The 14,376-nt window shown below is 38.8% G+C and overlaps 1 protein-coding gene across 22 annotated transcripts in view; it reads right to left on the bottom strand.

Annotated features, from left to right (window-relative positions):
• Nucleotides 1-14,376, bottom strand: part of ZNF385B (zinc finger protein 385B) — a 385,687-nt gene that overhangs the window by 153,786 nt on the left and 217,525 nt on the right. The gene's annotated exons all lie outside the window — the stretch shown is intronic.

Here is a 14,376-nt window from a genome sequence, read left to right on the forward strand (position 1 = left end):
GGTATGCTAGGAGCCCTCCAGTCACTCTTTTCTCTGTTTCTCTTTCTCTCTCTTTTCTTCTCCTGCTTATTATTACTCAGATTTGCCAATTCCAGCTGGAGAAACTGTTTGTTCCCATTCCCAGTAAATTTCAGAGAACCTCATCAAAGAATCAAAGAAATTTCTGTTGCCCTAGAAAAACTGATTACTAGTTTACCAATGATTATAATCTTAGCAGCAAAATGTAAAATTTAGCTCTACTGATCCCAACCTCTGTATTTTCGCCTACTTATTTCTCATCCCCACATACCTTTCTACGGTCAGTGTCCATGGTTCATCCCTACTTTCGGCTTTTACACTCGTAGCTTCCTCTGGCCTGAACATCACTCCGTTCCCTCTCTATCCATGTCCGTAACTTCTTTCAAAACACAGTTTTCTAGGATTCGATGTCTCCAAAATGCCTGTCTTTAGAAACTTTCACTCATACAAATAATTCACTTGCTTTGCTTTCCAGTGGGTAAATACATTTCATAGTTCTTTTACTTCATTTTCCATTATTTTCTAGTATCTTCTGGCCGATTTGTCTTGTTTTTCATTTTGCCATCTTCCTCTGACCACAGCCCTCTTCCCCTAAAACCAGCAAATTACAGGGAATCAAAGCTAATGATAGCATCTCCTTTCATTGCCTAAGGTTCTCGGCAAAGGATGCAGGAGGTGGCAGACAACAGGTTATCCTTGAATGAGAGACCAAGGGGAAGCAGGACAGCATCCACACTCCCATTTCCGGCAGTGACTGAACACCTCTAAATATCTTGGCTTCAGCGGCCCCCAGATCCCAAAAGTAACCTGTTCTCTCTTCTGTTCCACTTAGAACAAGCGCAATTACCATGCTTAAGAAGGTAGCAGAGCCAGAGGGTAGTTGCTTTCGTATTGTGCTTAATTTCTGCTTCCACGTTCAGAGAACATATTATGCAGCTACTGTGAGACAGCACCTGGTCTGTTTACTAACACAATATTATAAAAGTAAGACATAATTAAAAAAGAAAAAAGAACTGGATGACTGAGCCCCAAGACAAAACTCAACCACAAATTATCACCTCACACTCATAATTACCACAATAATTTGAGTGTGGAATAGATGCCAAATGGTTCAGGCCAGCCAGGTTAGAGTCCCCCGCTGCGCGGATGAACCTGTCGGGTGCATCTTAACACTGCATTGCTCTGAGGATCGAAAGCACAGCAAGGGTCCTCGTGAAGCTGGCAGCAGCCAATAAACTCAGGGGCTCACAGGCTTCCAAGAGCAAAGTACATTCTGCATTTGTTTTATGGGAATGATTTATTCTATTAGATCGTGGTGTTTACGTTTTTACTACCTTCTCTAGTAACCTTTTTTTTTACTTTGATGTTCAACCTGTGTACTCAAAAGCTCTGGCAGAAGCTGGGTAACCAAGCTCTGCCTGATTTCTGGCCTGTTCTCCCCATCCAGCCAAGAACCTCTGTGAGGATCTCGAAGCACCTCTTGCAAATCTCTATGGCCCCCACAGAGCAGAGGTTAAAAAGCAACACTGATACCTTATCGATTAACAGCAAGAGCAAATCACTAAATATGAAGACACTGGGATACAATCCCAAATTTTTCGCTATTCATTCTCTTGAAAGCTAGATTTATTTATGGGGAAGAAGGCACACTTATTATAAACCAGTCTGTGAACAGATTTCTATCAATTCTAAACATTTAGACTTGGTTCTTTGAAGCCTATTCTGTCCAAACTAGGTAGTGTGTATGAAAATATATATATAGAAAATAAAGTTCCATTAACCTTAAAAATTACTGTTGGGGCCGGTCGGGTGGTGTAGTATTTAGATTTGCATACTCTGCTACTGTGGCTGAGGTTTGTGGATTTGGATCCCGGGTATGGACCTGTGCACTGGTCAACAAGCCATGCTGTGGTGCTGTCCCACATACAGAATGGAGGAAGACTGGCACAGATGTTAGCTGAGGGACCATCTTCTTCAAGCAAAAAGAGGAAGATTGGCAACAGATATTAGCTCAGGGCCAATCTTCCTCACAAAAAAAACAAAAACAAACAAAAAATTACTATTAAAGCATTCATTCAGCACAGTGTGGGTATTTGCAGCATAATAAAAAGAGAGTTGGAACCAGAAAGACATGGGATGAAATTCCAATTCTGTTATTTACCAGCTAGTGGCCTTGGCAAGTCTTTCAACGTCTCTGCATGTCAGTTTCTGAGTTTTAGAAAAGAATTTAAAAAAAGAATGCTGATAATAGTATATTTTAGAGTTAACTGCGAGGTTTAGATATTAACTAGTCATCCAACTTCCTGTTCTGTGTCTCATGAGTGATTAGCTAAGATTAGAACTGCTTTCCCCTTGAAACTATCGAGACAGAGAAATAAACATTTCCTGTTCATGTGAGATTTTCCCTGTTGCAAAATTCCCACTAGAAATCCCCCATTTGGAACTTGTCTACTCCTTCCTTAGTCTTTCATGACTATTGCAAAACCATTCTGTAGAGACACACTCTGATATTTGGATCTGGGGTGCTCTCCCTACTCCAATAGCCCAAATAAAATCAATTTTCTTACTTTTCTGGGTTTTGTCTCTGATGATATTATATATGTAAAGTGCCTAACACAGAATTGGCCCTCAGTAACTGGAAGCGTTTGTTAAGAACCTCCTATAAACAGTGCTCTGAGTATAACCTATGGAGAGCACAAGGATGAGCAGAACACATCTTCTGCACTGGCATCTGCTGAACCCAGTAACAATTCCATATATTTATGATGCTCAAATCTTATTTTTGTTCAGTTTTCCTGACTCCCATGACGATAAGCTAATTTTGGTAGTTCAGCAAACAGTATGAATTAACTCACAAACTATTTTAACATGAACTTTATAGTCATCTATTCATAAAACTATAAATAGAGTTGAGCTTGATATGCACACCGATTCTTTAAGACGTAGTTGAGAAGGCTCTGTCTGCATGAACCTTCTCTAATTTCTGCAGTCAGAAATAATTTCATCTGTGTGGTCCAGCTTGCATTTTTCTTTACTTTTTTTTTTTTGAGGAAGATCAGCCCTGAGCTAACTACTGCCAATCTTCCTCTTTTTGCTGAGGAAGACTGGCCCTGAGCTAACATCCATGCCCATCTTCCTCTATTTTATACATGGGACGCCTACCACAGCATGGCTTGTCAAGTGGTGCCTTGTCCGCACCCTGGATCTGAACCGATGAACCCCGGGCCACCGAGAAGCGGAATTCACGCTTAACTGCTGCGCCACTGGGCCAGCCCCTCTTTACTTTTCTAATACCATCTTTCACTATATGCTCTACATCAGTCTTAGTTGTGTACGTGTCTGATTTTCTCCCTAGATTTTATGTTGCTTGAGACTAGGTACTGAGCCTTATTTTCTCTGGCATGATGTTGATCCTTTAGTACTCTTTGATGCCTTGGATCATACTAACCAGGCAGTGTGCATATGAATACTTCTTTATAAAATGTTAAAGTCAACACTGAGAAGACTAAGTAATCAAGACAGGATAATAGAGAATGGGGTAAAAAAAAGGGGAGGGGGTAAAAGATAACTAACAATGCTTTGAGAAATCTAACAAGGCAAAATTACAGAGGAAACAAATGCATCCTGAATAACTTTCAAATAGAGAACATATTATTTCAAGTCTACATATCTTTAGTACACAAAGGTTTGGATAAGGTAGATTATAATCAAGGTCTTTAGAAATCTTACCTACACTGACAAGTCAGAATCAGGAAGTGATAATAACGGTAAGGTTGTGAGACACAGTGTTCCTTTCAAGAGCAGGTCACCAGTGGAATGCTAGTAAATGTTAACAACCTACTCTCAGGGGAGAGGGAGCCCTGGTTTATAGCACTGCCAACTTCTATGGGGTAAATATTCCCACCACGGCTGATTTTAAGCTACCAACATGACACTCAATGTCAGTTTGGGAAGAGATGCACACAATCGGCTCTCCCAAACCAGTGAGAGCTGGTTCCATCACACGACTGCCAGTTCCCTCTCTCCTGACCTTCCTTCCAACAAGGAGGAACAAAGCTATAGCAGGTTCAGGGGAAAGGGCAGCCAAGGAACAGGGCTCCATGTGGAGTTTTGTTCCTCAGTTTCCCTTTGGGAATGACTTTTGGAGACAATGGATTACTTCCAATTCATACGCTCCATATCACTTTTCAGTGCAACCTGGAAATCCAAGAATCACTTTAGAAATAAAATGAAAATCTACCATCTTCTTTTAAGCCACTGATGAAAATGTTAGGAAGATTTGCTTCGAGATAAATGTTCCTCTCAATTTAAGAAAACGACATGAGTTTAGCTTCTCTGAATCTTACAGAAACTATAAAGTTATACATGAGAAAGACTGAAGCCGCTGAATTGTCAGGAATTTTAGTTTCTCCACTATTATACTAAGCTGTAACTTTCCAGCTACAAGTTACAGCTCATCAGTTGAGCCAACATTTGCTTATAAAAAATCTATGTGCTTGTTTTCTCTTAACACAAAATATGCTGAAATAAAATGAAAAAATTAGCATGGTTCTGAGCACTTATGCAAATTAGTGAGGGCTCAAAGACCCATGGCTGGGAATGAATCAGATCTCAAGACGTGCAACTATTAATAAAAATGTAATATAGCAGCCCAGGCCCGGAACTTGTTCAGGGTCATCACCATCGGATGCATCATCACCCTGACATCTTTCAGCCTGGCTTGGGCTGGTATAAACAATAAGCCCATGGAGTTTCCTGGATTTATCTTCAAGGATATGCAGATGAAATCCAGCTTTTTGCAGCACATACTCTGCCTGTGGCATTTAATAACACTGAAAAATCCCTAAGAAAACCTTCCTGGAATAACTCAGAGAGGTACTAAAGTTAAAAATAAACCTTATTTTCTAAGTTTAGCTAGAATGGCTTGGGAGAGCACCCTCCCAGCAAGGGTTATAAAAGTTATTTTGGTTTCAACTCTATATTTTAGAACCTTAGAGGAATGATTTATGTTCCTAGTTTGCATTTTCAGAATCTGGTATCATTTTAAGCTACATATATAAGAATAAGAATTTTTAATCACAACCCAGTTGGATAATCTTTCCGTGTTCCCACTTGTACAACTGCCACACCGAGTGTGGGCTGGCATGATCCTCTGTAACTGGCATCATCAACCAGCAAGAGACAGAAAGGAGACTGGCCTATAGTCTGGTACTGAGGTGGCTGGCAGAGCAGTGAAGAGAGGGACATGTCTACACAGCTGGCTCCTGCCAGGGCCGCTTTGTGCACTACTATCATTACAGAGGCTTTCCTGGGAGCCCTCAGAAGGCATACACATGGTAAAATCCCAAACATTTAGATTTATGTTCAATAATTCCATTTAAAATATAAGCACCAACAACAGAATGAATTTGACCTGAAAACTTAAAATGTTGGCGCTCAACACTAAGAAGTGATGCACAGGCTTGCTAGATCTTCAGACAGGCAATGGCTCCGGGCAGGTTTGAATTTCATCATTTAAACTGGAACAGAAAATGAAGACTCTTTGGATTGTCTTTTGTAGGGTGCCCTGAGAATTTAGCTTCAAAACCATTCAAGAACTCAAGAGTAGATAAAAGTTTGACAGGAAAGTTTAGTGGACAGTCCACTAAACTTTTTAAGGGGGCAAAGGGTGCCCAGAATCTCAACCTTATATCTCTCTGACGAATTCACATCTTACTCGTCTTGGTGGGAAGCAAAGACCACTCGTCACTTGAAAAGCCTGTTATGGACTGAATGTTTGTGTTCCTCCAAAATTCATATGCTAAAACCCTACCCCTCAGCGTGACGGTATTACTAGATGAGGCCTTTGGGAAGTAATCAGGATTAGAAGAGATCATGACAGTAGAATCCTCATGAATGGGATGAGAGTCCTTGAAAAGACCACAGGAGAGCTTGCTTCCTCTCTCTGCTCTCTACCATGTGAAGATACAAGAAGCTGGCTGTCTGCAACCCAGAAGAGAGCTCTCTCCAGAACCCTGCCAATGTTTGCGCCTTGATCTCAGACTTCCAGCCTCCAGAACATTGAGAAAGAAATTTCTGTTGTTTATAAGCCACCCAGTCTACAGTATTTCTGTTTTAGCAGCCCAAATGGACTACGACAGAGCCAAGATTGCCAAATGCTCATTTTCTAAACTTCCTTGAGGCTAAGACATGAGCACATGGCTTAGACTCAGCCGATCAGACATATCCCACCTCCCCTCCCTGCTCCTCACCTCCACATCTTAGACTAGTGATGTCAAGAGGCAGGAACACGGGAGAAGCCACTTTGGAGACAGTAGCAGGAGCAGCAGCTACATCCAATCTCCAGGAGCAGGTGGGGCCAGCAGGGTGTCCAGCGGTTGGGTGCAGCTCTGGTGCCCAGTGCTTAAGCAGCACTAGTAGCTCTGCTTTCACCCGATGGATTCCACGGCATGAATCTAGGCTCTGTTTCTAGCTTCTTCCAATGTCCTGAAACTAGCTATCTGGTGCTTCTTTGAGCTCCCCATGCCTTTTCAACAAATTTCTTTTCTGCTGTAAACAGCCAGTCACTTTTACCGCTAGCAACTAAACTCCTTGATTATTACAAAATAAAGTCAAAAAATTTATTTCTCAAAACAGTTGTTAGATTCCTCCCCCAAATTAGATAACTTCTGCTTTCTTCTAAATGGGCTTTCATATGCAACCATATTTTAAAAATAAATGGCCGCCTGGTAGTGTTTTCTATGCTTTCCTGAAGATGACCTCTCTTAGCTTCACTAAAATCAGCTCAAGGATCTTCTATTTCCTCATCTCTCCCTGACTCTCTCCGCCTCTCATTTTTAAGAATCTACTTTCCCTCCGAGTAAGTGAAGAGTAAAATTCACCTGATCCTTCCTTTTCTCTAGGTATTTGTCATTCTTCTGCTGCCCCAACCTAGTCTGAGGCCCCAGTCCAACACCCTCCATCCCATCACCTGTGTTTAATCACAGGCCTCCTACAGTGATTCCTCCCAGAGGCGTCTGGATCCTCCCTTCTTACTGCCATTTTTGTGGCCCATCTCTACCTGGGATACTGCGTACTACGAATTTTCACCTTGTAGAAGTGGTTCTTCTACCACTGCATGAAGAGGACGTTTCATAAGGACCTGAACATTCTGATGGTTCTGGTTTGGTGCCCCAAACATTGGATCCTCTGTCTTTCCAGTTCACTCCCAAATCGCTTATTGATTTTAGCATGAAGACTAATAGGACCCTCTGACATACACAAAGCCTAACAAAACAAGAATAGTACTGCTAGATTGAACAAAAGCTGGTAATTGATTAGCAGTAAAATAGAGAAAAAACACATTAAAAGTATAGGCAAAAATTATTCCCCTATATTTTGAAACTGTTCTGGAATGATACTGTGAATTCAAGACTTCAAAACATTTGTCACAGAGTAACCCATCTTTGTGTGGAGGTGGAATGGCTCATCAGATAGGAAATTTTGTAAAGTTGCCAATTTCCATCAAAGAATATTGACTTATTCCCTAATCAAAACTTTTCTAAAGCAAATGGATTTGTTTCCAACCAACATTCCTAAATGCCTGCCATCTAGGTCCTTGCCGGGGAATATAATCTTACACCCTCTACCGTCCAGTTTAGTTAAAAATCTGGTTGAGACAGGTGATATTTGGGGAGGATTGTTTAAACAATTTCTTCCAAATATTCTAAGTGATATCTTTAGAACAAGCAAAAAATTACCTTATTGGACCATAGTTTTCTGTCTTCTTACAGATTTACTTTTGCCTTCATAAAGACTTCAGCCTTTATGGAGGGGCGAAAGTAACAGAAATAAAATCCATCACCACAGTTTCTTCAGGAGTGGTGGTGTCGATATTTTCTGGTTCAGATGGTCATTCCTTCCTAATGAAACTTCATGTGAACTCAACAACACAAAAATGAACAACTCAATTAAAAAAAATGGGCAAAGGATCTGAACAGACATTTTTCCAAAGAAGATATACAGATGGCCAACAGGCACATGAAAAGATGTTCAACATCACTAATTGTTAGGGAAATGAAAATCAGAACTACACTGAGATATCACTTCATGCCCATCAGGATGGCTATTTTTAAAAAGACAAGAAATAACAAGGGTTGGAGAAGATGTGGATGAAAGGGAACCCTCGTGCACTACTGGTGGGAACTTAAATTGTTGCAGCCACTATGGAAAACAGTGTAGAGATTCCTCAAAAAATTAAGAATAGAACTACCATATGATCCAGCCATTCCACTTCTGGGTATTTATCCAAAGAACATCAAAACACTATTTTGAAAGGATATTTGCACCCCTATGTTCATTGCAGCATTATTCACAACAGCCAAGGCTTGGAAACAACCTAAGTGTCCCTCAATGGATGAATGGATAAAGAAGATGCAGTATACGCACACACACACACACACACACACACACACAATATGTAATGGAATACTACTCAGCCACAAAAAAGACAGAACCTTACCATGTGTGACAACATGAATGGACCTTGAGGGCATTATGCTAAGTGAAACAAATCAGATGGAGAAAGTCAAGTACTGTATGATTTCACTCATATGTAGAAGATAAAAAGCCATAACAACAAACAAACACATAGATATAGAGAATAAATTAGTGGTTACCAGAAAGGAAGTGGGGAGGGAGGGGGGTGAAAGGAGTAAAAGGGCACATGTGTACGGTGACAGACGGCAGTTAGACTTTGGGTGGTGAACATGATGTAGTCTGTATAGAACCTGAAATATAATGATGCATACCTGAAGTTTATATAATGTTATAAACCATATTACCTTGATTTAAAAAAAAAGAAACTTCACGTGAGAAATGCCTTTTAGCCACATACTCATGTATACAAAGAAACCTTTGCTTTCCCAGAAGGTGTTTCTTCTCTTTAATAATAAGAATTTGTAACTGACATATATGCCTTTTGCCTTTGCCTACTGGGAAGTTAAGATGCAATAATGAGACTCAAAGAAAGAACTATGAGGGATCTTATTGCCTAAGTATTTGTATTTTTTTCCTCTAGCCTTACTTATCTTTACGATAGATGTGTTTATGTGTATAAATATACATGTACAAATGTGTGTATTTATACATATATTTTGGTTCTTTCATTTTAATTCAGCCATTATTTTGTGATTTATTCATGCTATAAGCTGCAGCAAACCTTTTGTGAAAGGTAGAATATGAATAAATATATAAGCATTAAAAATGTGGCCAAATAGTATGTTAGGGTGGACTTTAGCCATTATCACTATTAACAGTAATTACTTAGTAAGCATATACTACTATGTGTGCAAGGCATGTGACGGCTGAGAAGATAACAGAGCCTAAGGCAAAGCTCCTGACCTCAGGAATCTTGGGATCTAATTGAGATAATAGGGCTGCTACATAAGAATACAATATAATAAATATACTATACTATAAGAAATTATATAGATATACACACATATAGATGTGCGTGTGTGTATATGGACAGGCCAAGTAGTAGTATCCTTCCTGCTTAAGAGAGGAAGAAATTAAAACAGAAGGTCATCTCCACAACCATGTCCCCCAAGAATGCAACTCCCCCCTCCTTATTGATCTCTGCTGTCCCCAGTGAGGCCTAGGCAGACTCAGACTTTCCCCAGGCCCCTCTAAATCCAGGATGAGTTTGTTTAAAACAACAACAACATTTCAAGATTGCTAATCTAGCTATCATTTTGATATGTACCACAAAAGGGAGAGTTATTTTATTTTCAGGGACTTTTTTATTACACATTTTAAAACATTTTAAAATTTTAAGTTTTTTTTTTTACTGTGACAGTAAGAAATAAATTTGACTTCACAACTTAGAATGTCCACACACTCACACAACTGAAACATGTTTCAGAAAACACTATCAATCCTTTCTGTGCGACAGCCCATTTTCTACTCCATTTTGTTCCACTTTATTTCTTAAAACATTCTTATTATGACCTGTTAAATTCAATTTAGTATAAATAGCATTGTTTTAAAGAAAAAGGAAGTTCAAATTTTCAAGGGGCAAATGTTTTAATTTTCTGAAGGAAAATTATTCTTTTAAAGATCAAAGGAGATTGAGTCAACTTCAGTTGGATGATACAGCATACTGCTTCTTATCTCATAAGTATTTGCTCAGAAATGCAAAATATGTAGAGTTATGATTCATGCAATTCTCCCTCAGGGACGAAAACACGTCCCCACGTTGTATTCCCAGTAGGAACACATCAACCCACACACGCAAATCAAATTTCAAATGCCTTTAGTATTAGTGTCTCCAGGTTCTAAATATGGGCTTGACTTATAATTCAGCTTCTCTCTAGCCTTGGTTATAATGAACTTAAAGAAGATTTTTATATGTGCATATAATTCAGTAATTCTGAAAACTGCATCACTACTGACTAATCAGTGATGACCTTAATCTTAGATTTCTACAGAGAAAAAATAAATTGTTCAGGATCCAAACGAAAAAAAACCCTCTTTCATTAACTGACATCACGGTTAATCACCCAACTTAAATAAAGAATTTGGAAAGTAAAATGTTACTATTATTAATAACTGCTCAAACAATAGTCAAAATTGTGAATGGAAACATCTCCAATTTGCCAACATAACCCTTAGGCTTATTCATGCCAGAAACATCTCACCTGGGTCTTAAGATCCCCTAGAAGATTAAGTAAGTTATAGGCTTTTTACCATGTCAACTCTAGGATAATACTTAATTCTTATCGTGTATTTGCAGTGCTGGATCACATTGGACAGAAATCCCTACCTTTAACAGATACTTCTGTTCTAGCCACAATCAGATCACATTAACTTCCCAGCCTACCTATTAATATCCGACCAAATTAGAGCTTGGTGAGCTTCTGGCAGGTTTGTGACACTGGGCCTGAAACGTGCAATTTTAACTAATTATAGAAATTCTGGGCAGGAAGCCCTCTGAAAAGATGATCAGCTTCATTCCTTTCTTTTGAAACTTTGAAATCACTCCAAACCAAGAGTTCTCTCTTCTTTTTAACTTGAAGAGAAGAAAGGATATTAGCATGACAGATCGCTCACTATGTAACTGGAACCATACTAGGTCCATTACACCTGTGATCTCATTTAATCCTCACATCTTAATGTAGTAGGAATCTTTATCTCTATTTCACAGAGCGGAAGCTAAGGCTCAGAAAAAGTAAGCTGATCAAGGACAGACAGTGGATGTTAGAGCTGGGATCTCACTGAGAGTCCGACTCCAGAAACTAACGCTTCTCTGTTTTCTCTCCCAGCAGTGGGCTGCAGCAGAGCGAACAGTCTCGCGAGAGCTGAGGGAGCACATCTCATCCCAACTCCACATTCAGTGATGGCACATCAATAGTGGGACTATATATACAGTGCAAATGGCAAACACGACAAATCAGGGCTTTCTCTTTGGAAAGTCGTTGACCAGCACACAGCCACCTATAACGTTTGTATTTAATATTTCACAAATGTCACGATTGGTTGTTTTTATTGGTCAATTTTTTTTTATTTTCGAAAACAAATAATAAGAGTAGACGTATAGTATCTTTCAGTATGTTCCCCACATTTACTTCCTACGCACCTTTGCCTACCATTAAAAAAAACTTTAGAGTTGTCTAAAAGTAGTTGCAATAAGATAAGTCCCCAGGTCTCCATCATTCAGATTTAATAATTATTGACATATGCCAACCTTATTTCATTTATACTTCCCAAACACTTTTTTCTCCCCAGCTAGATTATTTTTAAACAAATCTCAGATAGTATATCATTTTATTTGTAAATATGTCACTTTGTATCTCTAAGAGACAAGCTCCTTTTAAAACATTATAATACCATTACCACACTTTAAAATTAACAGTATTCCTTAATATCATCTAATAGTCTGTCCATGTTCAACTTTCCCAGATTGCCTCAAAGCTGTCTCCTACAAAGTTGCTTTGTTCAATCAAGAACCAAAGTCCACATCTTATATTTCGATGAAATGTCTCTTAAATTTTAGTTTATCTTAAGAGGTTAATTAATTAAAATTTTTATGGTCTTATCCTCCCATTTTTTCTCTTACCATTATTTGTAGAAGAAATTGAGTCATTTGTCCTGTGGAATGTCTTATATTTTGGATTTTTCTGATTCCATGGTATCATATAACATGTTCCTCTCTTCTGTATTTCTTGAAAATTGATAGTTAGACCTAGAGGTTTGAACGGGTTTGTGTTCTCCTTTTTTGCCAAGTATATTTCGTGGGTGCGATTGTGTCTCTGCTACGGCATCACATTAGAAGATACATAATGCCTGTTGTCTCTATTTTTGCAATTAGTGAGTTTTGGTGTCCCAGCCTAATCTATCTCTTATAAAGATGCCCCATCGACATTTCACCAAATGGTTTGGGCAGTGTTGATGATCATTTCCTAGATTTATTATTTCACTAGGGGTTGCAAAACAGTGATCGCTTAGTTCTTTCATTCTTTCTGCATGTATTGGCTGGAATTCTTTCATAAAGCAGACATTTTTCTTATCAACTATTTGGTTAACCTGAATTACAGTTTGTCAGGAAAGGCAGGATAAATGTGTATTTCTTTCCCTTTATCAACCAGTGTTTTGAATGAGTTTATGCCCTCATATCCTTCAAAAGTGATCAAAGAGGATTTGGGGTTTTACTTTTTCCTATCATTATGCACTCACAGACTTTAATATATTTGATGTTTCAATAAATTTCAGTCATAATTTTATTTTTATTCTTTCAAATTGGCTTTTTAATCTTTTCAACATGACACCAGTAGTTTTTGATCGCTTCCTTGCTTTCTGGTTTATTCCAGGCTCTTGTACATTTCCTGCCCCAGTCCTAGAAATAGACATTTTTCTGAGGAGCCTGATTTCTTGCTGTGGGGAGTGGGTCTGCCCACTATTTAAACTGATTGTCTCACGCAGGAGAGATTCTCGACCTGAATACTCTGAACACTCACAGGATACAGATGAAGTGTGAAGAACTGGCAGCCAGCATCTCAAATTTTACTTCATAGAACAAAATTTGCCATCTTATAACAGGATCCATCAGGTTAAATGTATACAATATAATCTTTACCATCTCCTAACTCATTATTGATTGCTTCAAGCATATGAATGAATGACTAGCCACACAAGACTACACTGTACACACGCTTCACACATTAGCAGAGGACTGGGCAGATCCAGATTTTGTAGGACCTGAAGTCTAAACAATTGGGAGGGGCCTCTGTTTGGGAAAATGAATATGAAGTTACAAATACAAAATTAGACACGAAAGCGAATATTTAGGTTGAGGGAAAAAAAATCACTGCGAATTATAAATGCAAAAAAGCTAAAAAAAACCCCACGAAAATCACAAAATATGAAAAATAACATATTTTTATTAATTTACTCCTACATTTTTTGGTTGTGTACTCTTTGATCACCTTTCCCTATGATAATGATTTTGTGATTATCATTCTATAGAGACATCAGAAAGATAATTCAGTCTCTTCTCTAGTTTGATTGACCAAACTTTCTTTTCATTTTCAATAGTTGGGGTATTTAAAAACTTAACACAAAAACATACTCTCATCTGTAGGACTACTATGATTTGTGCCTTACTCAGGAATTTTGATAAATTCTATTTTAATCAACTGCCCTTAAAAAATGGAAAAAGGTACGATACGTTTATAATTCTACACACCAGTATATTATTTAGTATGTTTTTGATAGGAGAGAAATTGTATTGTGACTAGGTATCAATTAGAACTAAACCATCCAGCTATACGTTTACACGCATTAGCTTCTGGCTCTGTACATTTCAGTCATGGTTTCTCCTCTACTGCCTATATGCTTCCAGGGCTGGGGACTGTAGGACACATTAATAACACAACGTAGCCTCTGACCCTGCTGGGTGAATCCGTTGAGTATGTATAGGACCCAGAAGCCATTCCTTCCCTGGCATGGCTGACAATAACTTAATTATACACAGAAGCGATTGTGGACCCCGTATAGAGCCCACTAAACTCTGAGTAAATATAGCTCCACCCCTTTGTCCTCTATACCCCAAGCTATCTCCAATTCCACTCAGCATGAGGAAAAGTGAGGTGGAGGACAAGTTGGAGCAGAAAGAAACAGTGGTCTTAACTAATTGCAGTTAAAATACCTTACTTTAGCAAATATTACAAAAACACCCCGGGTTGAACACACTCCTCAGACCCTCCCAGGGCCTTGAGAGGGCCTACACAAGGGAGGAGCCTGAAGTTTAAGCTTCATTGGCTTCACAGTCATTCTCTGTCCCGAGAGATTCATCACCCCCCTGCTCAGTCTTTTCTTTCC

Source organism: Equus przewalskii, chromosome 17, assembly GCF_037783145.1.
Source record: "Equus przewalskii isolate Varuska chromosome 17, EquPr2, whole genome shotgun sequence".
Classification (NCBI taxonomy): Eukaryota; Metazoa; Chordata; class Mammalia; order Perissodactyla; family Equidae; genus Equus; species Equus przewalskii.